At 37.3% G+C, this 25,942-nt stretch overlaps 1 long non-coding RNA gene across 1 annotated transcript in view; it reads left to right on the forward strand.

Moving 5' to 3' along the window:
• LOC308616002 overlaps positions 1 to 25,942 on the forward strand; it is a 608,908-nt gene that overhangs the window by 13,690 nt on the left and 569,276 nt on the right. Inside the window, exon 2 of the long non-coding RNA XR_014015681.1 lies at positions 20,207 to 20,305. This is a non-coding gene — a long non-coding RNA (uncharacterized lncRNA). The remainder of the gene's footprint in view (positions 1 to 20,206; positions 20,306 to 25,942) is intronic.

Here is a 25,942-nt window from a genome sequence, read left to right on the forward strand (position 1 = left end):
TTAGGTGTTTTTTTAAACCTGCCTTGCCTAAGTGGATTTAATGTGGTTTACTTTTTTCTCTCCTGACACTTATCAGTTTGGGAAAAGAGAAAACTTAATTGCGACATTTATGTGTAATTGCTGGGTGATGAATGCTTGAGGAATTTTCACTTTGCAGATGTACCAAAACAAAAAAACCATACCACAATCAACATTTCTGGGTGAAATGAGAGAGCCTCTCCCTCACCCTGTGGGTGAGCATTTTGGATTTAACTGCTTCACTACTTCATCTGTCATTTTCTAAAATGGGCCTTCAGAGAAATTCTCTTCAAATGAGATGTTCTCATGGTCAAGGTACAGAGTGCATGAGTCAAGTGAAGAAAGTCAATCTCTAACCCAACTGTATATGCCACACAATGGCTTGTGTCCTGATCTCAAGGAGCTTATATCTGGGGAATAAGACCAATTATGCATTTGAAATAATTATGAAACAATACAAGAGATTGGAGATAGGTGAGTGCTTCCTAGGGTAGCACAGTCTGCAGGTATTCATTGATTCCTAAAAGATTTCTAATAGAGCTGAAATAACATGGAATAGGAAAGAGCGTGCATCATATAACAATTTTCAGTTAGGATTCTTGATCACGGGATGGCTGAGATAATATGAGGATTGTCTACAGTGGTGGTCCATCGGTCTGACATTGTTGCATGTGCATTTGGTTTGGCTATTATGTCTGTGCAATATTTGAAAAATTATGGTAACTAGGTAAGTGTTACTTTCAGTTATACACCTCACCCCGTCGTCTTACCTCCCACGCTCCTCAGGCATTTACATGAATGTCAATGCCCCTACCCCCTGCGGGCATTTGAGTGTGCAGTAGCTGAATACATAACCCAAAGATTGATGGGAAGAAGGTGGGATTCAATTAGATGAAATTTTACACATCCTGCTTGATACTCTATGCTCTGAAAACTCAGAAGGAAGAGATATGTACACTGTGACAGTAAAGAGGACTTTCCAGGGTAGGTAGATCTTGAAATAGATGCTGATTGGGAGAGGCGCAGTTGGAACAGCCAGCGTGGTGGTAACTGGTGGTATGTGGGCAGGGGAAAGGGGAGACTGGTCTGCCAAAAGTGATGAGAGTGTGTTGATTTTTGGGAGAGAAGCTGAGATCATTATGTTTAGCCCAAACTTGGGGACACCTTCAAGGTCAAAGAGGCCGGTGGACTTTCCCAAGACTACACAGCAATAATGAACAGACTGAGACTAGACCTCAGAGCTTTCAGCTTTCTTTGTTATTGGTCTTTCTTTGCCACCACTCTGCTATTGTAGAGCTAAAAGTTGACAAGTTTCAAAGTTAGGAGACCCAACAAATAAAACTATAGCCAACTTTAGTCTCAGGTCCTTTGAAGAATAGAAGAGGTGGGTACAAATATATATGTGTGTATTGTTCCTAAATTCTCTCTCTCTCCTTTTGCTAAGATGGCAAATGATTTTCTTAGAGGGTAGGAAAAGTCACATTTATTATCTTCTCTGTCTCACCGTGTAGGTCTCTCCTACCCAGGCATATCCACTATCACCTTGTGATGGGAACAGAAAGAATTATTTATTCTGGGAATCCTGCCTATTTTCTTGATATATCATTTTTATTTCATTACTTGATTTATGTACTTTTGTAAGTGGAGGTCCTGTCTATTCATTTCCATGATCCTCTCCTTTTCTCAGGTTCTCATCCTTCCTCTCCCATGCTGTGCAGATGAACTACATTGTAGAAACACCACCACCAGCTGTGAATTTTCCCCTCCACAAGTTTGACTTGTGAGTTTCTGTAATGATCAAAGGGCTTGACTGACATTGTATTAGGATATTTTTGGTTACAAGTGACACAGCACATATATGCTTACACACAATAAAGAATTTACTGGCTTGCATAATTAATGAGTTCAGGTGGTTGCCCCAAGCATGGCCAGGGTTCAAACAATTTCAGTGGGACTTGGTCTTGCCCTGTCTCTTGCCTCTGATTTGCTCCGTGTTGACGTCATTCTCAGGCAAGTTCTGCTTAGGTAGTGGCCAGATGATCCAGAGCCACTCGCCCTCCCAGCTTCAAGTCCAGGCAAGAGGATTTCTCTTTCCCAACTGCTTACAATTGGGTCCCACAGGTTAAGCCTGGATCACAGGCTTTCGTTAGAGCCAGGAATGGGATCAACCCCAGAGTCACCAAGAGTGAGAGTGTATGAGGGTGGTTCCCTAGGAGGACAGTCATTGTGATGGTGACTCGAGAAGGATGAATCAGGCTTCCAGATGTGGGCTTAGCACTTCTGGGAGATACAGCTGACCCTAAGATTTCTTTAACTTCTCATTGTGTTTTACCTTAAAAATTCACGTGAATTCTACACCATAATATGTGTTTTAATGTAAAAATAATGTTTTTAATTACCCATTGACTAACTTTAGCATTCCAGGAAGTGACATCATTTTAAACCCTGTGGTTTCATAGTCCCAGGTACTTCCCTGTGCTCCAGCACTCCCAGCTTGAGAAGCACCACTTTATACAACTATCAGATAATAATGTAGCCATTATCAGGTTTCTCTGCCTCAAGTGAATTGCTCAAGCCTGGAGAAAGTACAACAGGTGAAACTGGCATGCAGAATGGCCATTAAGAGAACAGGTTTTTGGTCAGATGGTCATGGGTTGGAATCGTCACCACTCATCATCTGTACGACCTTTGATAAATTACGTCACCCCTCTAAGCCGTGGTTTCCTCGTTGGCTAACGCCACTCATCCTTGTACATTATAAGGCCTGAACGAGCTAATGCTTGTGAAACCAACACACTGCCTGGCACATAGTCATTCTCAGGAATGGTTAATGTTATTACATTGTAATAAGTATCATTATTAATATTTTTCATGTACAATATGTGTCATATACTTTTAAAATGACCTGTTTTATTTCTGCCATTAACATTTTTGTATTGCGGTTTCAAATGGAAGTGAAAGATGATAGATTGGTTTTCTGTTTTCCCATGACCTGCAACTACTTGAAAAAGACTCAAGATATAAAACAAGGAAGCAGGAGATTGCCTCTACAGTGGAAAGTTTTTATTTTCATGCTATTAGCTTAGACTCACTGTAATATTTTCCTGCTCTTTAATTCCTATAGAGTTGTCCTTAATTGCACACTTATCTTGTCGTTTAATGCCAGCTCTTATTTCCTAACCAGCCCTTGCACAAAGCAATTAGCCAAAATACATCTTTCCTTCAGTTTTCAACAGAAAGTCCACCTGCTAAGCACTTTTCACACTCTGAATACAAACAAGCAAAAGAGAGCAGCAGGAAATAGATTAACTGAGACAGATTATTTGACAATTATTGACATCTTGAAATTCTAAGAGCTATGATCATTTCTAGCTTAAGAAAATGCCCACCGCATTTGAGATGATAGCTACCATTAAAAAGAAGGTTACAGAACATGAAATGGTAGAAATAAAAAGGCTCCATAGGACTCCTTTCATTTAATGTTTGGAAACTTTAATCTTTTCTAATTTTAAGGTGTATCTTTTAACTCGGTTATCGTATTTTTAACAGCTCCCTCCACTTATTTTCTCATAGAGTGTGTGTGCACAAACACAGTTATACATTTGGGTACGTGCTCCTATTTTAAAGATTTAAAATGTCTTCTATAAGGGTGCATATAGACAAAGTCAATTTGAACATACAGAAAGTTCCACATCATTCATTTGATGAAATCTTTCCCTAGCTCCTACTCAGTTCATGCAATGAAGATGTGAATGATCCAGATCAGGAAAGGAGTGATTCCCAGGAGTACACTTTGTATTTTAGACATGCTACCCTTGAAATTTAGATCATTTAAAGTGTCTTTGGAGTGAGGGGCAAGGGGTTCTGAATTTCCAAAGTGCCCCTACCTCCTCCTCCCTTTTTTTTTATAGAGGGTGTATAATGTCATGGTCAAGAGCCCAGACTCAGAACCTTGACAGCTTGAGTCCAGTTCTCGGGTGCACCAATTCGCAGCTGTGTGAGTTACCTGATGTCTCTATAGTTCACTTTTCTCATCTGTTCACGCTTCATAGGGTCATTGTAAGGACAATATTAGTTGATCTATGTAAATGATTAGAACAGTGCCTGGCACATAGTAAGTTATACATATTTACTGTTGGCGGTGGTGTTATAAGAGCAGGCATGGACTCTAAGACCACAGGCTGGTGAATCAGACAGGCTTGAGTTTGAACCCCAGCTCTGTCCTTTACTAGCTGTGTGACCTTGAGCCAGCTAGTTTCTTTTTTTTTTTTTTTACATCTTTATTGGAGTATAATTGCTTAACAATGGTGTGTTAGTTTCTGCTTTACAACAAAATGAATCATTTATACATATACATATGTTCCCATATCCCCTCCCTCTTGCGTCTCCCTCCCACCCCCCATCCCACCCCTCCAGGCGGTCACAAAGCACCGAGCTGATCTCCCTGTGCTCTGCGGCTGCTTCCCACTATCTATCTACCTTATGTTTGGTAGTGTATATATGTCCATGCCTCTCTTTCGCTTTGTCACAGCTTACCCTTCCCCCTCCCCATATCCTCAAGTCCATTCTCTAGTAGGGGTCTGTGTCTTTATTCCTGTCTTACCCCTAGGTTCTTCATGACATTTTTTTTCTTCTTAAATTCCATATATATGTGTTAGCATACGGTATTTGTCCTTCTCTTTCTGACTTACTTCACTCTGTATGACAGACTCTAGGTCTATCCACCTCATTACAAATAGCTCAATTTCGTTTCTTTTTATGGCTGAGTAATATTCCATTGTATATATGTGCCACTAGCTAGTTTCTTCACTTTGCTAACTTTCATTAGTTTCTTCACTAGTGAAATGGAGATAATAATGCTAATGATTAGGATTTGACTTAGGTCTGTAGCCAGCAAGAATTAGGAAAAACTCTAGGCTTCAATCCTCATTTCTTTTGGACCTTGGTCAAATTACTTCATCTGAGAAATGTGTTTGTTGTGAAGATTAAAGGATACAACGGGCTTAAAATAGTGCCTGACATTTTGCAAGTGCTAAATAAATTTTATTACTATTGCTTGCTCATCTCACATTACTATTCACATTTTAGAAATAATAAGGGAAATAGAGAAGCCACCTGGTTTACGCAAGTGACCAGCATGCAGCAGACCTGGGATGTAATACTTCACACACTGTTTGGCCCTGACATGTGACTGGGCACGTCATATGATTTACATTGTTGGTATGATGTGGAATTAATTCTTTGCCCAGGAGTTCCTTCTGCCAGAAAGGTCCACACACACATATCCTTCAAGGTCCTTTTTTTTTTCCTTTTTTAAGTCTTGAATGTCCTCATTCAAGTAGTTTGGGTTTTTTTTCTTTTTTTTAGTTGAAGTATAGTTGACTTACAATGTTATGTTAGTTTCAGATGTACAGCGAAGTTATTCAGTTATATATATACAGTATGTCCCCCACATAAGAACCTTCAAGTTGCGAACTTTCAAAGATGCGAACGTGTGTTCGCATGGCCAATCACGTAAGTTAGTTAATGTGTCTGGCATACATTGTCAGGTGCGTGCACCCTCTACAAGTGGTTGTGCTTTTGTGTACTTTACAGTACTGTATAGGGTACAGTAGTACAGTATCTTTATTTCAAGCCCAAGATGTCTGGAAGCAAGAGTAAAAGCAGCAATGATGTAGCTGGTACTAGTGTACTTTTCAGGGTACTGTACTGTAATATTAAAAGTATTTTCTTTATTTTTTCTGTTTGTTTATTGTTTATTATATGTGTGAAAAGTATTATAAACCTATTACAGTACAGTACTATATAGCCGATTGTGTTAGTTGGGTACCTAAGCTAACTTTGTTGGACTTATGAACAAATTGGACTTAAGAATGTGCTCTCCGAATGGAACGCATTTGTATGTAGGGGACTTACTGTATTATATATATTATATAATATATATATTCTTCTTCAGATTCTTTTCCATTTTTTTTTGGAGTATAACTGCTTTACAATGTTGTATTCATTTCTGCTGCACACTGAAGTGAATCAGCTATACGTATACCTATATCCCCTCCCTCTTGGACCTCTCTCCCACCGCCCCACCCCGATCCCACCCATCTAGGTCATCACAGAGCACCGAGCTGAGCTTCCTGTGCTTTATAGCATGTTCCCACTAGCTAACTATTTTATGCATGGTAGTGTATTCCATTACAGGTTATTACAAGAAATTGAATATAGTTCTCTGTGCTATACAGTAGGTCCTTATTTTTTATTTTATATATGGTAGTATGTATCTGTTAATCCCATACTCCTAATTTATCCCTCTCCCCCACTTCCCCTTTGGTAACCATAAGTTTGTCTTCTCTGTCTGTGAATCTATTTCTGCTTCTTCAAGATCCTTTTTAATGCCCTATGCTTTTCTCCAGAAGACTGTCCTTCTCAAAGCTGACTATAATCTGTTACTGCATTAAGCTACTGCCCCTCTCAGCACAACTCACCTTAAATGACCGTTACTGAACATATTTTTTTCTCCTCAAGGAGACTCTAATTACTGTGAATTTCTGCTCTATGAATGATTCATCTTTGTAATCTCCTCATCGCTGGAACAATGCATGGAACATAGGGGAACTTTTATAGATATTTGCTGAATGAATGAATGAATAAATGAGTGAATGAATGAAACAACAAATGGCTTGGATGATTATGGGCAAATTAGCCTGGGAGGGGATGGCATTGAGCATTTGTGGATATACTGAAGTTCATATGTCCCTTTTGGAATACGAGAACCACAGGCTCTGAACCACAACTCTTCCAGCTGGGAAGTAGGGCTGCCGTGCACCTGGGAACTGGGTAGAGTGTGTGAGCTCTCAAATTAAAGAAAATTCATTTGTTTGTCCACTCAATAAGTTACATTTAGTACTTATTATGGGCCTTTGTGCTTTTGCTACGGGTAGAGCAGGCTGTGTTTAGGAGCTTAATTCACCATGGAGTCATAGGATATCAGAGATGGAAGGGGCCCTAGGGTCATTCTAGGTCAGGATTTCTCAGATGGTATAATGAGGAATATTAGCCCTCAATGAGATACTCCATCAATTAATCAGTCAATCAAGTCTGGAGTCCCCTAAGTTTGGAGGATGCTATCTTCTTTATCCGTCCACTTTCCAGATTAATAATGATAATGGCAATGATAGCCATAATAATGGAAGCTAATGTCTATTTAGTCATTAGAACTAACTCATTTAACCCTCACAAGAACTTTATGGGGTGAGCACTATTCAGCCCTTTTATTTTTTTAATTTTTATTTTTTTAGCATCTTTATTGGAGTATAATTGCTTTACAATGTTGTTAGTTTCTGCTGTATAACAAAGTGAATCATCTATATGTATACATATACCCCCCATATCCCCTCCCTTTTGCGTCTCCCTCCCACCCTCCCTATCCCACCTGTCTAGGTGGTCACAAAGCCCCGAGCTGATCTCCCTGTGCTATGTAGCTGCTTCCCACTAGCTACCTGTTTTACATTTGGTAGTGTATATATGTCCACGCCACTCTCTCACTTCGTCCCAGCTTACCCTTCCCCATCGTGGAGTCCTCAAGTCCATTCTCTACGTCTGCATCTTTATTCCTGTCCTGCCCCTAGGTATTAACCCCTTTTAAAGATGAGAAAAGAAAGCATCTTTGAACTTCAAAGACCTTGAAAATCCTGAAATAAAGAAACCCATTTTTGTTTTGCTTAATCCAGCATTTTCCAAATTTAATGAACAGCAGAAATGCACTTTTTTCTTCTGCATACCACCTAGTAATATCCTGTGGATTCCGGGAATACATTCTCCTGGGAAATGTTCTAGTCTAACACTTTCATTTTACAGATGAAAAGAACTGAGCTCAGGGAGGAAAGGACCTCACTGAATTCTCTCCCTAGCACGTTGCTGAGTTGGGACCTAAATCACCCTCTTGACCCTTACTGAATTCATTTTTCTCCCTAATACTTGTTGCTTCCTTCTCCATTCTTCTATTCCCTTCTTCCTCCTCCCCCCGCCACCCCCATTCCCCTTCCTCTCTCTTATCCTTTTTTTTTTTTTTCTTTTTTGCGGTATGTGGGCCTCTCACTGCTGTGGCCTCTCCCGTTGCGGAGCACAGGCTCTGGACGCGCAGGCCCAGCGGCCATGGCTCACGGGCCCAGCCGCTCCGCGGCATGTGGGATCCTCCCAGACCGGGGCACGAACCCGTATCCCCTGCATCGGCAGGCGGACTCTCAACCACTGCGCCACCAGGGAGGCCCTCTTATCCTTTTTTTGTACCAGGGAAGTAAAGGAGCCATTAACCTCTTTGTCACTAGGTTATTGGCAAGTTTGGCCCATAGTCTCCCTCAGTTTGGTCATGTCCTAGTACTTACTACAAATCAAACGCTTGAAGTTTCTTAACAACACGACGTTACATGGCAGTAGCAGCAGATGGGCTCTTTCTAGGATCCTTCTCCATGTATTTTGTAGGTGCGCAATGAAGTCAGTTGTCTACTGAAGAGCCATAACACTGTAATTAAACAAAGGCCTTTAGCTCTTGCCTCTATTTCCCCCCCAACTCTAACAGCATTGTTTTCAAGTTTAGGGAAGCAAGGCTTATACTACAAAATAGTGCTACTTACTGATTGATCTATTTTTTTCTTTTAAAAATCTCTCGGTAGTGGTTGTAAATAATTTACCGAAAGAATAGATGTCTTCTCATCTCTTCCAGAATCCTAAATTGATATTCTCTACACTGTGCTCATTCATTTGCTCATTTGTTTAAGGAACCCTTTTTTTCTGGAATCCCCTCTCTTTGCAAAGTGCTGGTGCCAGGCTCAATGAAGGATGATACAGTGGAGGCCAAGGCATGGTCCCTGTCCCCAAGAGTCCCAAAGCCTAAGAGAAGAGGCAAATCTGTAAATATTAATAGACGATGGCTCTGCAAGTAACTTCCCAAGAATTTGTCAAGTTTTGTATTAGATTATTTAGGATGTGCTACTACTCCATTTAGTTACTCCTTATCATTTTGGAATTAGGGGTAAATTTGGGGGGAAGGAAGATTCTAAACAGCCTGCAGTGAGAACCTTTTCTGTGCAGAAATACATCCTCACATAAAGGGAGACATGATGGATAAAGTCTAACCACAACACCCGACAGACAATATCATAAGCACTTAATAAATTATAGTTGCACTTAACCATTATGAGCAATAGTAGCAACAGCATTAGATTACCCAAAATTAAATGTCAGATTCTTTAACTTACTAGCTATGTGACATTGAGCAAGTAGCATAATTTCTTTGAGTGTCACTTTTGGAGGACTGGAATCAAAAGAGGTTATTAGTCAAGTGTAAAGTGCTTCACAGATGCTTTACGGTTTAAAAACTGTAAAATGTGATCCCTTTGCCTTGAATTACACCTTTCAACATTGCAAGAAAATCTGTTCTTTTGGTTAGATCATATGTAGAATGTTGGGCTGACATCATATTTAGGGTTACCAGATAAAATACTGGACCCCGTTAAATTTAAATTTCAGAAAAACAACAAATAATTTTTTAGTATAAGTATATTCATACTCTAATACTACAAAGTTATTTGTTAACTAAAATTCAAATTTATGGGGCATCTGGTATTTTTATTTCCTAAATCTGGTGACCTTAATTATATTTTAACAAACAAGTTTACAAACTGAAACACAATTCCTTGATCTGCTATTATTAATACCATCTTAAAGATGAAGAAACTGACTAGATGGCTTCTAACATTTATTTCAAATTTGAGGCTTTTATATCTGTAATAAGAAAAGGAAGCTGATGGAATCAAACTTGCTTCAAAGCCCAGTATCACCACTTCCCAGCTGTGTGAATTTGGTTAAGTTAGTTTTTCCAAGCCCAGCTATTATTATTATTACGTAGAATTTTCTTCTAAGACAATTCCTTTCTCCTCAGTGGGGCTGCATTATCTGTTTTTAGTTTTTTTAGTGCTCATTTCTAAACTGTGTTATCAAAATTTTAATTTTCTCCCTGTGAACAGAATAAATTCAGCTTTCTAGCTCTTGACCTTATAGCTAAGAGTAAGTTAGTTTTTCTAAAGGATTCTTCATCTTGTTTACAGTCTTTGGGATCCTAACAGAAACTCCAGGCTCATAGGTCACACTTGAGAATTTCAAGCTAGTGGAGGGAGAAGTTTCAAAGTCATCTTGTCTACTTACAAGGGAGAGGGAATTTGGGGATTTGGGGTTAGTGTCTTTTCCTTCCTTCTTCCCTGGGGATGGGAGAGCAACTTTGTCTGGGCCTGGCTACAGACAGCTCATATTCATTAAACACCTCCACTCTCTTCCAGGTGCTGGGCTGGGCATCTCACTCATGGCACCTCATCTCATCTGCACATAGCCTGTGAATAGACACTCCTTATTCTCATTATACTGGTGAGGAAATGTTCCTATGTGACTAGGCTAGGCTGAAACCCACATTCTATGTGGGTCATGGGAAAAACATCAGTCAGGCTACCCGAACTGAATTCTTGGTTAGTGAATAGCTCGTTAGTAGTCCCCAATTAGCCTATTTGTTTCTTCTGAGGCTTGCTTAAGATGGACATCTGCATAGATGCTTCTCTCTCAGAGATGTGCTGCATCATGGGTTTTGATGGAATGTTTAGTTAGCATCCTCCTTCCTCCTTACTTTCCCTATGGAAGCTGGCTGCCTATAAGTCACCCAGTGGCCAAAATGCTTCTAAGTTGTTCATTTTAAACAGTTTGAAAAATATACTACAAATAATACATGTTCATTTTTTAAGTTTGAATAAAAAGCTATATGAAAAAAAAAAAAATCTGCCCCCTCCCAGAGGGATACTGTTAACATTTTGATGTAATCTCTTCCAGATAGATAGATAGATTGACAAAGAGACATCGATAAAATAAATATATGTAGTTGTTGTTTTACAGAAACAGGATCACATGGCAAAAGCCATTTTGGAATCAACTTTTTTCCACTTAACAATACACCTTCCTAAAATATGTGCCCCAAAAGAATTTGTACTTTTGGGGGGACATGGTCATTATATATAATATATAATATATGTATATATATTATAAGTTTTAAAAGAGTATTATATTAAAATCTTAATTCTATGCTACAGATTCTATATTTTTAGATTTTTATAGGTGTGTGTCTTCTGGAAGCTGATTGTGACTGGTAATGATCCATATTCTCCTTTCATTTAATTACAGAAATATTCTTAAGGAAGGAAAACAAGAAAAGGTGGCATTGATAATGGTAGTTCTTTAGTCCTTATGGAGAGGACCCACAGATTTTTATAGCTGTCTCATATCTGGGGGAGTATTTCCTGGCATGATTTCCTCACTTAACTTTGCCCTGAAATGTTTCTTGGGTCTGTTGAAAGGCAGAATCTGCCTGTACTCTACTAAAGACATCAAGGCTGTGTGCCTGGACAATTTCACAGAGCGAAACAAAGAATTTAGACTTCAACTTGAAGATGAAATTCCAGAAGAACTCTCTACCCTCTCCTCCAACTTGACATACCAAGCTATTTTAGGCACCAGAACCACATTGCCTGAAGAGTTGTTCAGATTCTTTAATTCACCTAGGGATAGGTTGCCCAAGTTGATAGCTTCACTGTAACATACATTTGAGTGTTTGCTCTGAGGACAAATTGCACAGAGACCTGTCCTGTGGTCAGCTAAGAGACCAGAGGAAAGCATACCTTGCTGTTGAAAAGGGCTTTGGTCTCTCTAGGGGCTCCATAATTGCTTATTGGTGGCCATGAGAGATAAGATTCTCCAACTTCTTTTGTTCAATACTTTGCCCCTGGAAAGATTCCTTTTTCAGCAGGTGGCAAGATTAGAAACAGACAAACCCATTTCCTGCCACAGCAAATGTACTTTAGCGGAAGTAGCAGTGAACATGCCTTCAAAGACTTGACTTTGAGCCCAGCTTTGCTGCATACTGCCCCATTAACTCTGGACAAGTTATCAGGCACGGTTTCCTTATCTATACAGTAGAAATAAGGATCCTTGGTTTCTTTAGTGTAATCTTATGAAAATAATACAGAGGAAATGCTTTGTACACTGTTATAGATCACTTATAATAAAGACAGAGCTAACCATTCTTGATCAAGGCACTCAAGAGAACCAGCCACTGTGCCAAGCACTTTGTATGCATTATCTCATCTAATGCTCAGAATCCCTGAGCAGTAGATACTGTCGTTTGCATTTTACAGATAAGACAACTAGTGGTTAGAGGACTTATGTAAACTGCCAAGGCCACAAAGCTTGAAGATAGCAGAGCCAGCATGGAATGCTATCTAAATATTGATTATATACATTTTTTCTTCAAAATATGTCAAGTGTATTATTGTTGCATGTATGATTTCTTTAGGAGAGGTACAAAGACTTTTAAAAAATTTATGCATTTATTTTAACATTAGGGAAAAAAAAAAAATATATATATATATATAGCTTATCTAACCCCTGATTGGAGGGCTGTGATTTCTTAGGATGAGAGTAAAGTCTCAAATATTCAGTTTAAAGAAAAAGTGATTTGAAGACAAGTCTGAAATAATAGTACAGGTGGTATGCAGCTATGGTAAAACCCAACATATGGTAAAAATGACTGAAGTGTGAGATACTTATGTCATGAAAGCTGTAGTCAAATATAATATTATGCATGGCATTTACAAATGCTATATATAAAATAAGATTTTGGTGTTTTGTACATAAGGGCCATAGAAAAGTATAAAAATTCAAATGTGGACTTTTATACAAAACAAGCCAAAACTATTCAACCCAAGATTAACAGCAATAATAATTAAAAGTAATAGCTATCATTTACTGGAGCTTCCCACATTTTAGAGATTATGTTAAGCACCTTATGCTCATAGCCTAATATAAGTCCTGGGTTTCATTTGCACTTGGAGAAGCTGCTCTATGAGGAACACCCAGAACATCTAGATCAGCACTGTCCTGTATAGCTGCCACTAGTCCCTTGTGTCTGTTAAGCAGCTAAAATGCATCAAGTTCACATTGAGATGTTACGTGAAGGGGTTCATAATATGCCACCCTAAAATATGCCACTTTGGCATAAAGATGATTCTGAGCTGAAGCAATTGAGAAACCATAGATGCAGCGAGCTCTCTGTCATCCCTCTATCTGACTAAAAGCCGGGCATAAATTTCCCCTTGTGAAGGTGTTCCTCTTCCTCTCTCCTGTACCTGGGAGGAGGAAAACAAGCATTCCCACTGGAGACAGAAAGTCAGCATGGAGATGGGTCTGCATAAATAAACCTTACTAAAATAACCCTTATCTTCAATTAGTTTCCACCATGTATGTACCTCCTCACAATGTTAGTTCCCCTAAAAGCCTAAACTTGTTTTCTTCTGTCTTGTCCCTTCTCCACATTTATCACCCTTTGTTAAAATAGTAATAAGACCCCAGGTCTAACCACTCTTTGAGTCTTCACATCTTTTCTGTGAAGGCCTCTGCATGTGTAAGAATTAAAATGTTAACATCAATCAAAATGTGTATACCTTTCTCCTGTTAATCTGTAGTTTGTCAGTTTAATTTGCAGGCCTCAGGTACTTGACCTAAGAGGGAAGAGGAAAATGTTTTTTCCTCCCCTACAGCTGAAGTCTAAAATACACATCAGATTTTGAAGATCTGGTATGAAACTAGGAAAGTAAAATATCTCAACTTTTAAAATATTGATTACATATTGAAATGATAATGTTAGTTAAATTAGGCTAAATATATCATTAAAATTAATTTCACCCATATTTATCTTTTTTAAATACTAAAAAATTTAAAATTACATATGTTGCTCTCAATTTTGGCTCGCATTATATGTCTATTGGATAGCAATGCACCAAATGATGTGTACAATGCATTCTTGGCTTCTGCTTGGGCTGGGCTTCCAGGTTAGAAGATTTTCAGCTGGGAAGCTGAGGCTTTTCTTTTGATTTCATTAGCAGGTGAAAATGCAAACATATCCAAGGTTCAACTACTCTGCTTCTGCATTTGCATTTTCCTACAGAGGCCACCAGCTGCTGAAAAGCCAGAGAGGGATAACAAAGTCTGCTTCTTGCTGCTTTAGAGCCATTAAGCGCTTAAGGCAGGACATTGCCCCTTAAGCTCTTCAGGCAGGACATTGCCCCTTGATTCTGTGTGCAAATAACAGAGTATTAAAATTAGCATTTGTGTAGTTACATTGATGTAATCTAATGGGGTCGAGGTATATCACATTATTCCGGGGCTGAAGTGCAATCATAATTTATTCACAGGTAAGATATAACCGTTTCTTAAGAAGTCTCGAAAAGGGTGAGTTCCAGCACCCAAAGCTTTGGAGGGTGATTATTATTGCAGCAATGGATGTCATTAAAAGAGGTAAACAGAAACTGAGAATTCAACCTGACCTCACCCTAGTAATACCCCAGAACCCAAAGAGAGAAAACTTCTCTTGGGGCAAATGAGCATAGCCTTTCTTCCCATTTTTGCTTTCTCCTTAGTTAAGTGGCCTTAGCAATATTGTTCTCTGCAAAAACAAAGAAAGCAAAACCACACATATACACTAATAAAAATAGAGTCAAAAACCTAAACAACAACCGTTTCTTAGGGCTGGGTACGCAAGTCCCAACACCAGCACTTTTCACTTGTCCAGTCATTCTTCCTGTAGTTTCTTTTCCCTCCTCACTGTCCACTTCCTGGAGTTAGAAGAAAGAATGCTGGACTCGAAGGAGAATGCTCAGCTTCGAGTCCTGCAAAAGGCATTTAGTAGTTTTCTGCCTTGGGAAAAAGTCACTTGAGTATTCTGAGCCACTCCATCTCAAAAATGTCATCAAGTGTATAAGGAATTGGGAAAATTCTGCTACATGGGCAATGGTGAGAAGAAATTTATGACTAAATCCTTTCCACATCTCATACCTTAGCTTTCAGTTGCTTATTAGACATTCTCTTCATAATAATAATGAGTTAAACTTTGGTGAAAACACCGTGATAGGACTGTGCTGCCTCCCTCTCTTTGTTATAAAGTTTTTCTACTGTGAAATATTACACACTAACTGAAGAAAAAACATAAATATAGGGCTTACTGGATTATTATAAAGTACTTATCTGTATAACTGTAATCCAGATCAAGAAATAGCATTGGTAGCATTAATGAACCCCTCAAATGACTGGTCTCAACAACAACTCCCTCTTTCTCCTTAAAGGTAACCGTTATTCTGGCTTTAAAAAAATATATTTATTTATTTATTTATTTTTGGCTGTGTTGGGTCTTCGTTGCTGCACCCGGGCTTTCTCTAGTTGCGGTGAGTGGGAGCTGCTCTTCATTGTGGTGTACAGGCTTCTCATTGCGGTGGCTTCTCTTGTTGCAGAGCACGGGCTCTAGGGCACGTGGGCTTCAGTAGTTGTGGCATGCGAGCTAAGTAGTTGTGGCTCTCAGGCTCTAGAGCGCAGGCTCAGTAGTTGTGGCACACAGGCTTAGTTGCTCCGCGGCATGTGGGATCTTCCTGGTCCAGGGCTCCAACCCATGTCCCCTGCATTGGCAGGCGAATTCTTAACCACTGCGCCACCAGGGAAGCCCTAGTCTGGCTTTTTGAAAGTCATTTTCTTTCTTTTCTTTACGTTTTAACATTGAAGTATGTATCTGTAAACACTATGGTTTGGGCTGGTTTGGAATTTTAAATGACCAGATCTGAACAGACACTGATGTCTGACTTTTTTACATCATGTTTGTGACAGTCATTCCTGTTGTGTGTAGCTATAGTTCTTTTCCTTTTCATAGCTGCTCTCTGTTCTGTGAGCACACAGTCATTGATTTGTTCATTTTATTGTTGTTACATTTTGGGGTTCTGTTATGAACATTCTTGTCCATGTCCTTTGGTGCACATGAATATGCATTTCTAATGGGCATACTTCTAGATGTAGAATTACTGAGTCATAGGTATTACATATGTTCAGTTTAAGTAGATAGTACTTAATTTTCCTATGGTGGTATCAATTTACCCTCCCATCTGCAGAATTTGAGAGTTCCCCTTGTTTCACATCCTTGGTAACAATTGGAATTGTCAGTTAAAATTTTTTTTTTCCCAGACTGCTGGGTGTGTACAGTGTTATCATTTTGTGGTTTTAGTTTGCATTCCCATGATGATTAATGAACTTGTTTTCATATGTCTGGTAGCCATTTGGGTGTCTTTTTGTGAAAGTGACTGTTCAACTCTCTTTTTGACTCTTCTACTAGATTTTCTCTCTTTCTTATTGATTTGTAGGACTTAATTTTATACTGGATACAAACCCTTTATTAGCTATATGTGTAGCAAATATCTTCTCTTACTTTGTGCCTTGTATTTCCCTTCTTTTAATGATGTCTTTTGATGAGCAGATGTTCTTAATTTTTATGTAGTCAGATGTATCAAACTTTTATTTTATGGTAGTGATGTGTTCTCTTTAAAAGTCTTCTCCTAAAAAAAAAAAAAAAAAAAAAAAAGTCTTCTCCTTACTCCGAGGTTACGAAAATATTCTCCCACACTAACTTCTCAAGGTTTTATTGTTTTGCCTCTTGCATTTAGATCTATAATCCACCAAAATTGATTTTTTAAAATGAAGTATAAGTAGGGGTCAAATTTTATTATTTCTATATGGATATCCAATTTTGCCAGCACCATATATGGCAAAAGCCAACCTTACCGTGTTATTCAACAGTGTAACTGTCTTCATCTGGGTTTTCCCAAAAGCAGAGCCCTGAGGCAGAGTTTGCATCAAGGTGGTTTATTTGGAAACCCCAGGTAGCAGAAGTACAAGACAGGGGAAATGAAACAAAAAAACAAAGCAAGCCAATACAAGGACATGTAATCAAACTGGCCACTGCTATAGGTAATTGGTGCTCAATCCTTTTAAGAAGCCTTACAAAATGAAACTCACCTGCCTGGGAACAAAAGGAAGAAAGATTTCTCCACTGGGTTCTCCATTGACCAAGGCTGACTTCATGGGTGTACTTTCCCCTATACCTCCAGGTTTTATGTGTATGAGTGCTGTGTGCCTTGGCATTATAGAAGTCCTAGGGCAGGAAGAAAGAAATATGCAATGTGGGTCAAAAGCAAGGTGCAGTGTGGTTGCACATGGGAGATGTTGGTTAAGGCCAACGTGCTATTGCAATAGCAGACTGGAGTTAAAAGTGGCACTGAAAGGATTTTGATGTGGTTCACAGTAGGCTCTTTATTCTAATTCATTGGCCTATCTATCTATGTTTGAACCAATACCACACTTTTTTGAAAGTTGTAGCTTTATACTAAATCTTTATACTCAGTGGAGCAAGTATTTCAAGAATGTTTTGGCTAATATCAGTTCTTTGCATTTCTATATACATTTTAAAATCAGCTTTTCAAATCCCACCAACAGACCTTTTGGGATTTTGATTGAAATTACTTTGAATCTGTAGCTCAGTTTAGCAGACGTGCCATTGTTACAGCATTGAGACTTCCATGAACGTAGTTTATGCTTCTGTTATTGCTCTAAATGTTGTTTAACTTCTCTGCAGAGAAATCTTATACATCTTTTGTTAGATGTATTTCTTGGTATTTACTTTTTCATTTTCCAACTTTGTTCCTAATATATAGAAAAGAAATGGATTTTTAATGCTCAGTAATATTACAAAACCCGCTGGTATGTTGTATTAATTTATCGTGGATAATTTAGATTTTTTACATATGAAATCCTAGCACTCATGAATAATGACACTCCTGTTTCTTCCTTTTCAGTCTCTGCATGATTAATATCCTTTTCTTGCCCAACTGTATTAGCTAGGACAACCTGTATAATATGGAATAGAAGGGTGACATTGGGCACCCTTGCCTTTCTTCCAGTCTCAAAGGGAGAATCCCAATATTTTATTTTTCAGTTGCTATTAGACTTTATAAAGACAGTCTTTATTAGATAAAGGAAGTTACATTTCAATTCTTTGATTGTTAAGATTTTTTAAAAAATCACAAATGGGTTTTGGATTTCACCAAATAGCTTTTCCTCAGCTATTAAAATACTCACATATTTTTCTCCATCATGTAAATGTGGTAAATGATACTGATTTTTTGACTTTGTACTTTCGAATAATTTAGACTTACAGAAAAGTTGTAAAGAGAGCACAGAGTGTTTCCATATACCTTCACCAGATTCTTGTAATGTTTACATTGTACAAAACTATGGTATATTTATCAAAATTAAAATTGAGTAGTAAAAAAAAAATTAGACCAAATTTGTTTTATTCAAATTGGTTATAATTCTTACCCTTTTTATAAATGGTTAAATGTGTCAATTTTTTAAAAATGTTTTTGTATTTCTGAGTAAAAGTTGCTTAAATTTTCGTTCTCGTATTGTCATAGACAGGGTTTTTGTATCAAGATGCAGTCAAATGAATTGGGAAATTTTCCTTCTTTTTCTGTTCCTTGGAGGAGTTGGTGAAAGATTAGTCTTATATTCACTTAAATGTTTGGTAGAAGTTGTTGTGGGTAGGTTTTTAAATTATGAATTCAATTTGTTTGACAGTTATAGAATGATTCATGTTTCCTATTTCTTTTAGATTCAGTGTTCTTATATTTTTCTAGAAATTTATCCATTGCACCACAATTTTCAAATTCATTGTCTTAAAGTTGTTCTTAATATCCTCTTTTTTAAAACTGCTGTCAGATCCATAGTGCTAGTCCTAGTATTATTCATTGGTTCTTTCTCCTTTTTTGCCTTAATCACCTCACTACAGCCTATCAATTTTATTACTCTTTTCAGAAGAATAGTATTGGCTTTGTTAATCCACTTTACTGAATTTTTTTCCATTTTGGGGGGTTTATTTTTTTCTTTTCTGGATGTAGCCTCTTAAAATGGATGCTAAACTCATAATCTGTAGTCTCCTTTTTGTAATATATGTACGTAAGCTATAATTTTCTCTCTAAATACAGCTTTGGCTGAATCTCACATTTTGGTAAATAGCATTTTAATTAGTATTTCATTAAGATAGTTTCTAATTTCTTTTTCAGTGTCTTTAATTTTCAGTGTCTTTAAAGTGCATTTCTTAATGTACAAGAATGAAGTTGTCTAGTTACATTCATTTTTTGCTTAATTGCACTGAAGTCAGAAACTTTGTGGTTTTAGTCCATTGATATTTGTACCACTTTCAGGGCCAGGACATGATCATAAATGTTCTACGTACTTGCAAAGATTGTGTGTCTTGTGGTCATTGAGCACAGTATTCTACATATATTCTTTAGACCATGATCACTACTTGTGTTGTTCACATTTTCCATATCTTCACTGATGTTTTTTCTGTTTGTTCTGTCAGTTACTGAGAGAGGTATATTTAAATCTACTCTCATTGTCAACTGGTATATTTCTTCTCCTTGTAATGATAGTGATTTTTGCCTGGTGTATTTGGGGGCTGTGTTGTTAGACACATCTTCCTTATGAATTAAATCTTTACTGTAGGATTTTGAGCCAATCCAGTCAGGGCTAGATTGTAGTTGCTGGGTTTGGGGCTTGTAGTTGCTGTAGTTGCTCTCTCTGTACCAAGTTTTACACTTGTGTTTAGGATGGGGGATAGTTTGCTAGATGGTTTTCCTCCAGGTGGGCTCCACCATCAACTTTAGGTCTTCTTTTGTACTTTACCTTAGGGTAGGTGTCTCTCTACTCTTTTACCCCTTTGGATCCTCTACTTCCCTTTCCCAGAATTTTCTGTTATTGCTGGTTACTGGATACTTGTTGGTAAAGGTTGGGTGAGGGGCATCCTATGTTCTGAATAAACCTCAGTCTTTCACAGGTGTGTTGTGTCTATGGGTCTCATGGCTGTGGCCTTCTGAGAGCTCCTGCCCCTTCCACAGCTGTAGTACTGGGCTCATCAGTATTCCTGCCTCTCCCCAGGTGTAGAGAAATTTTTTCTGTTCCTTTTCCTCAGTTTCATTGGGGTTTCACTTGAGTACTGGGGGGACAGCATTGTTTGTCACCCCCATCCCAGTTTTGTAGGGGAGAAAGAAAGAAGGATTTGGGTAGGCTTTGTGCCCTCCAGCTTTGGCTGCTGTTCCCCTTCCTCACATCTGTGCCAGGATGAGCACCCTCTCAGGATTCTCACGAGTCTTTTGTGCATGTGCCTAGTGAGGTCTGTGGAGAAGAAACTACAACCAGGCCATATAAACTCTTCCTGTATTTGCAGCTCCAAGGACTACATATTCTTGCCAGCACTTCGCCTTACCAATTCATGAACAGTTCCAGCTGAATTCCTCTTACCAGTGTCAGGCTTTGTCTGTTCCAGGTAAGCAAGTACTCACATCCTGTCCTCTCCTGCAAGTGCCTGTCTCTCCTTAGTTTTCAGACTTGTTGTTGCCTTGTGTCTCCAGCTTTCTGATGGGTTCAAGAAAAATCATGAACTTGTGGTTCTTCTGGTTTTTGTGTTGTTATTTTAAGGAAGAAATGCTTTTTTCAGCTCCCTGTATCTTAAGCAGAAATTCATTTGGTTTCTTAAATCTGTACATGGATATCTTTCTTCATTTTTGGAAAATCCTCAGCCATCGTCTGTCCAAATGTTTCTTCTGCTTCATTGTCTCTCTCTTCTTCTTCTGGGTCTCCAGTTATATTCTCACTGTGTTTCATCTTTTATCCCCAGAGGCAGTACTACTTGGAATGCCTCCCTATCCATTTTTTTTTTTTTTGGCTATATACATTTATATTGCCAATAAATGTTATGTGGTATTTACTGTGTGTTTTAATTTATACAATCTCTAACTTACTGTGTATATCATTCTGCAGCTCGTTCTTTTCATTTAACATTAAGGTTTTGGAATCTATTCATCAGCATAGATCTGGTTACTTTATTTAGATTAGAAATTTGTGAAATCTCTATATGGTATTGCATCAATGAAGATACGATAATTTATTAGTCAATTTATCAATTTTTCTATTAGTGAACATTTAAGTTTTTAAAGTCTTTTCCCCCCATTACAAATTTTGCTTCAGTGTATGACCTTGCATGCAGTATATGGTACACACGGGCAAAAGTTTCTCTGTGTTACACACCTAGAGACACAATGGCTGAGTATATTTTATAAGCATGAAGTTTTCTAATTACTTTTGCTTCTTGCTTAATTGCATTTGGTATAGATTATATCCATTTTAAATTTCACTGGTTATCGCCAAGTTGGTATCTGAAGTAATTATAATAATGTATCATCCTGTTTGTTTTCCCATATTCTTACCAGCATTTGGTATTATTATACTTTTTTACTTTTATTAATCTGATGTGTGTGGAAAGGTGCCGTATAACCTTAATTTCCTTGATGTGAGTGAGGTTGCACATTTTTCTTATGGTTATTTGTTGTCTTGATTTCCTCTTTATATCCTTTGCTACTTTTTCTATTTTATTTTCTTTTCCTTAATCATTGGTAGTCACCCATATAAATTCTTCTTACTAATCCTTATTCTGTGTTGTAACTCCTCCTAGTCAGTTACTTATCTTTTAAATTAGTTTGTGGTACTTTTACTGCCCATGATATTTAAATTTCAACATGGTCAAATTTTACAATTGATTTCTTTATTAACTGTGCTTTTTTGATCTTGTTTAAACAAATCCTTTTAAATTCTAGTGTCAAAATTTGTTCTTAACATTTAGGTCTCAAACTCATCAGGAATCTTTGTGTATAGCATGAAATAAAGGTTTAATTTAATTTTTTTTTCCAAATGGAAATACCATTCCTTAAATAATCTTGCTTTTCCTTCATATTTGTGATGCTATGTTTCTTAAATTCTAACTTGCCAATGCTTTAGTCTGTTTCTAGGTTTTCTATACTGTTTACTGATCTATTTGTCTATCCATACACTAATGCCATACTCCTCCTTTTTAGTTTTTATAAGAATTCTGTTTGGTTTTAATTATAATGGTCATAGATAAATTCAGAGAATATATTTATATCTAGGGTATTTAATCTTTTCATCCACAAACCTGATTATTTCTCCATTTATTCAGATATTTTTTGTGAACTTCAATAACATTTAAATATTTTCTCCATAAGGTACTAAACTTCTTTTATTAGAGCTAATTCTTAATTTTTATTACTATTGTGAATGGTGACAGTTTTTCTCTTATATTAATTAATTGACTATTGATAATGCAGAAATAGTTATTGATTTTTATAGTTAATTTTTATATCCAGTAACCCTGCTGAATTATATTATAAGTTCTGGCAGCTTGAATTTTTTCTTTTAATTTAATTTTCTGTGTAGACAAATCACTAGCAAGTAACAAAAATTTCTAATCCTTATACCAGTTCTTTTCCCCTGTCTTATTCCATTGGCTAAGACCTTCAGTAAAATAATCATAGACATTATAATGAGAATCTTTGTCTTGTTCCTGAATTTAATGGGAATCCTCCCAAAGTTTCATCATTATTATACTTGCTTTAAGTTTTTGAAAGATTTTTGTACCTTTTATTAAAATACGAATTGGGTTTTTTTTTGTTATTCTTTGGTAAAAACTCTTATTAGGAGAATGTGTGAAATATTATCTACTGCTTTTTCTGAATGCATTGAGGTGATTGTATGTTTCCCCCATTAGTTGTTAGTGTGGTGATTTTTTTTTTTTTAGATATTCTGATATTAAAATAATCTTACATTCCTGGAATAAAGCATACCTGGACATGATTTATTACATTTAAAATACTGCTGGATTCAACTAATGAGTATTTTATTTATATCCATGTATATAAATTAGGTTGGTTGATAATTCCCTTTTCTAATACTATCCTTTTCTTATTTTAGTAAAAAAAAGTCTCAAGCTCATAAAGGCAGTTGGGTAGTTGTCTTCTTTTTCTAATCTTTGAAACATTTTACATAAATTATAGTTTAAATGTTCTTTGAACATTTGTTAAATCCCTTTCTAACACTGTCTGTGATGGGAATCTTCATGAAAGAGAAATTTTTGAAAAGTATTCTAACCATTTGAGGTAGGAAGAGGGGATTTGCTATGTCAGCTTAGTCTGCCATTTTGAAAGGAAATCCCATCTTTCTCTATATTATTATGTTTTTTTCTCCACCAAGAGAAAATGAAGACACTTCTTTGTAAACCTTTAGAATTATAAATAAAAATTTCCTGATGGATAGAGGATTTAGGGGGTGATCTGCCTATATTCAGGGACTTGAGTTTGACATAGGGAAACTGTGCTCTCCCTCCAGAAGTGGGTACTGTCATTTGACCCCCACCCAGATGTTGAGGACCATTCTGGCCCGTGTAATAATAAATAATCAGAGTGTACCTATTTAGTGTACCTATTTTCTGCCCTTTATATAACAATAATAACCTTACGATGAATTTTTTTGTTATCTGTATTTTACACAAGAGGAAATAGATGATAGGAGAAATTAAGTAACTTGGCCAAAGTTACTTGGCTGAGAAAGCTTCAGAGGAGGGTTGTGAAGCCATGTGTATCTGATTCATTACATCATAGTTGGCACTCCAGAAATATTTGCTATTTCTCTTTAATCCTTCCTTTAATACACAGTCTCTAGCCAAAGAATTGTCAAACCAATTTTCCCTCAAGTTTCATTTGATTTTAGTAACTCCTTGCATAATCTCTTTGTCAATGTTTATCATGTTTTGTTTAGGCAAAAGCAGTGTCAATATTCCCCACACCTTTTCTGATTCTTTTACTCCCTCCTCTAAGTTGTCTGTATATAATCTTTCGTATCTTTGGCTTGATTTATTAATACAGCCTCAACAGATTTATTAAGTGGAGCAAAAGATATGAATAACCTTTTTCTGTAGTCACCATCAGCTGGTCATATGATTGAGCAAGGAACATTTTAGTCAAAATGGCAGTACCATCTGAAGGGCTTGTTTCACTGTTTCTGTTTTCCAGTAGACCTCTACTGAAGCACATGGGAGAGGCAATTTTGGTGGGGTGGTGAAAAGCACAGTCTTTGTATCAGAATGACTTGATTTTGTTCCTAGCTTCACCATTTCTAAAGGGGACAAAGGGAAGCTTAGCAAATTACTTAATGTCCATAAGCTAGGCACTCTCTGACATAATTTTCTCCCCTCTTTTATTTTTATTTTTTGAGATACAATTCACACCATAAGATTCACCATTTAAAAGTATACGATTTAATGATTTTAGTACATTTACAGGGCTGTGCAACTATCACCACTATCTAATCCAGAACATCCACATTAGAATTCCAGTATCAATTTTCATCACTCCAAAGAGAAAGTTTATACCTATTATAGTTGCTCTCCATTTCCCCTCCCCCCAGCTCCTGGAATCACTAATTGGCTTTCTATGTCTATTTTATTTTATGCCTGTTTTAGATAGTTCATATAAATGGAATTATACAATATATGGTCTTTTGTGTCTTCTTTCACTTAGCACAGTGTTTTCAAGGTTCATCCATGCTGTAGCATATGTCAGTACTTCACTCCTTTTCATGGCTAAATAATATTCAAAATGTGGTATATACAAATATACCGCATTTGGTTATCCACTAATCAGTTGGTAGACACTTGTGTTGTTTCCACTTTCTGGCTATCATGAATAATGCTGCTGTAAACATTTATGTATATGTTATCGTGTGAATATGTTTTCATTTCTCTTGAGCATATACCCAGGAGCAGAATTGCTGAGTCAGACATAATTCTATGTTAAATTTGTGAGGAAGGGACAGACCATTTTCCACAGTAGCCACATCATTTTAGATTCCCACCAGCAATGAATGAAGGTTCCAGTTTCTCCACATCCTTGCCAACATTTGTTATTACTTTTTTAGTTTTAATTATATATAGTCATCCTAGTGGGTTTAAAGAGGTAGTTTTTATTTGTATTTCCCTAATTACTAATAATGTTGAGCATCTTTGCATGTGCCTGTTGACTATTTGTGCATCCTCTTTGGAGAAATTTCTATTCAAATCCTTTGCCCATTTTTAACTGGGCTATTTGTCTTTTTACTGTTGAGTTATAAAAGTTATTTTATATTCTGTATTCTAGACCCTTATTAAGTATATGACTTGCAAATATTTTTCCCATCTGTGGATTGCATTTTACTTTCTTGATAGCTGATACATGTTAGATACAATAATTTATAATCCTTGTGAAGGAGGCAATATTCTACCCATTTTATAGCAGAGGAAACAGAGTCAGAGAGGTTATGTGGTTTGCTCAAGTTCACACAGCTGGTAGGCGGCAAGAAAATTCAAACCTAATCTCTGGTTCAAAGCCCATGAACTTGCTGACCAGATCTGCTGCCTCCTTATAAGGTAGCAATGCAAGACATAATCCAAAGCAACACATGATTCATGACCAAAAAAGAGGTATAGATTCAGAGGAAGCAGAAACTGGTATGAGTCAAAAGTGATCTGGGGAAGATTCAAGGAATCAGAATTTCAAAAGGATACATGGAGAGGAGCATGGAACATTCTCAAGGCAGTTAACAAGGGCCTTGATGTGGGAACAGAAAGTTGATTTAAAAAAATGGAAAAATAAATCATTGGGACTGGAATAGAGGATATTATAGGCAACTGTGGGAAATGAGGCTAGAAAATGAATGTTAGATGATGGAGGGCCTAGGTGTTACTAATTTTTTGCTGTAGACAGGCAATGGGGCAGCATGGGAGGTTTTCAAATAGGAAAGTAATGGGATCATAGAGGAGTTTTAGGGAAATTCGTCTGGCAAAGTTGATGGATGAAGAGAAGGACTAAAAGAAGAAGACAGCAGGGGAACTTCAAGATGGCAGAGGAGTAAGATGTGGAGATCACCTTCCTCCCCACAAATACATCACAAATACATCTACATGTGGAAAAACTCCTACAGAACACCTACTGAACACTGGCAGAAGACCTCAGACTTCCCAAAAGGCAAGAAAGTCCCCATGTACCTGGGTAGGGCAAAAGAAAAAAGGAAAAACAGA

The sequence above is a fragment of the Mesoplodon bidens genome (genome assembly GCF_964165515.1).
Source record: "Mesoplodon bidens genome assembly, chromosome: 4".
Taxonomy (NCBI): Eukaryota; Metazoa; Chordata; class Mammalia; order Artiodactyla; family Ziphiidae; genus Mesoplodon; species Mesoplodon bidens.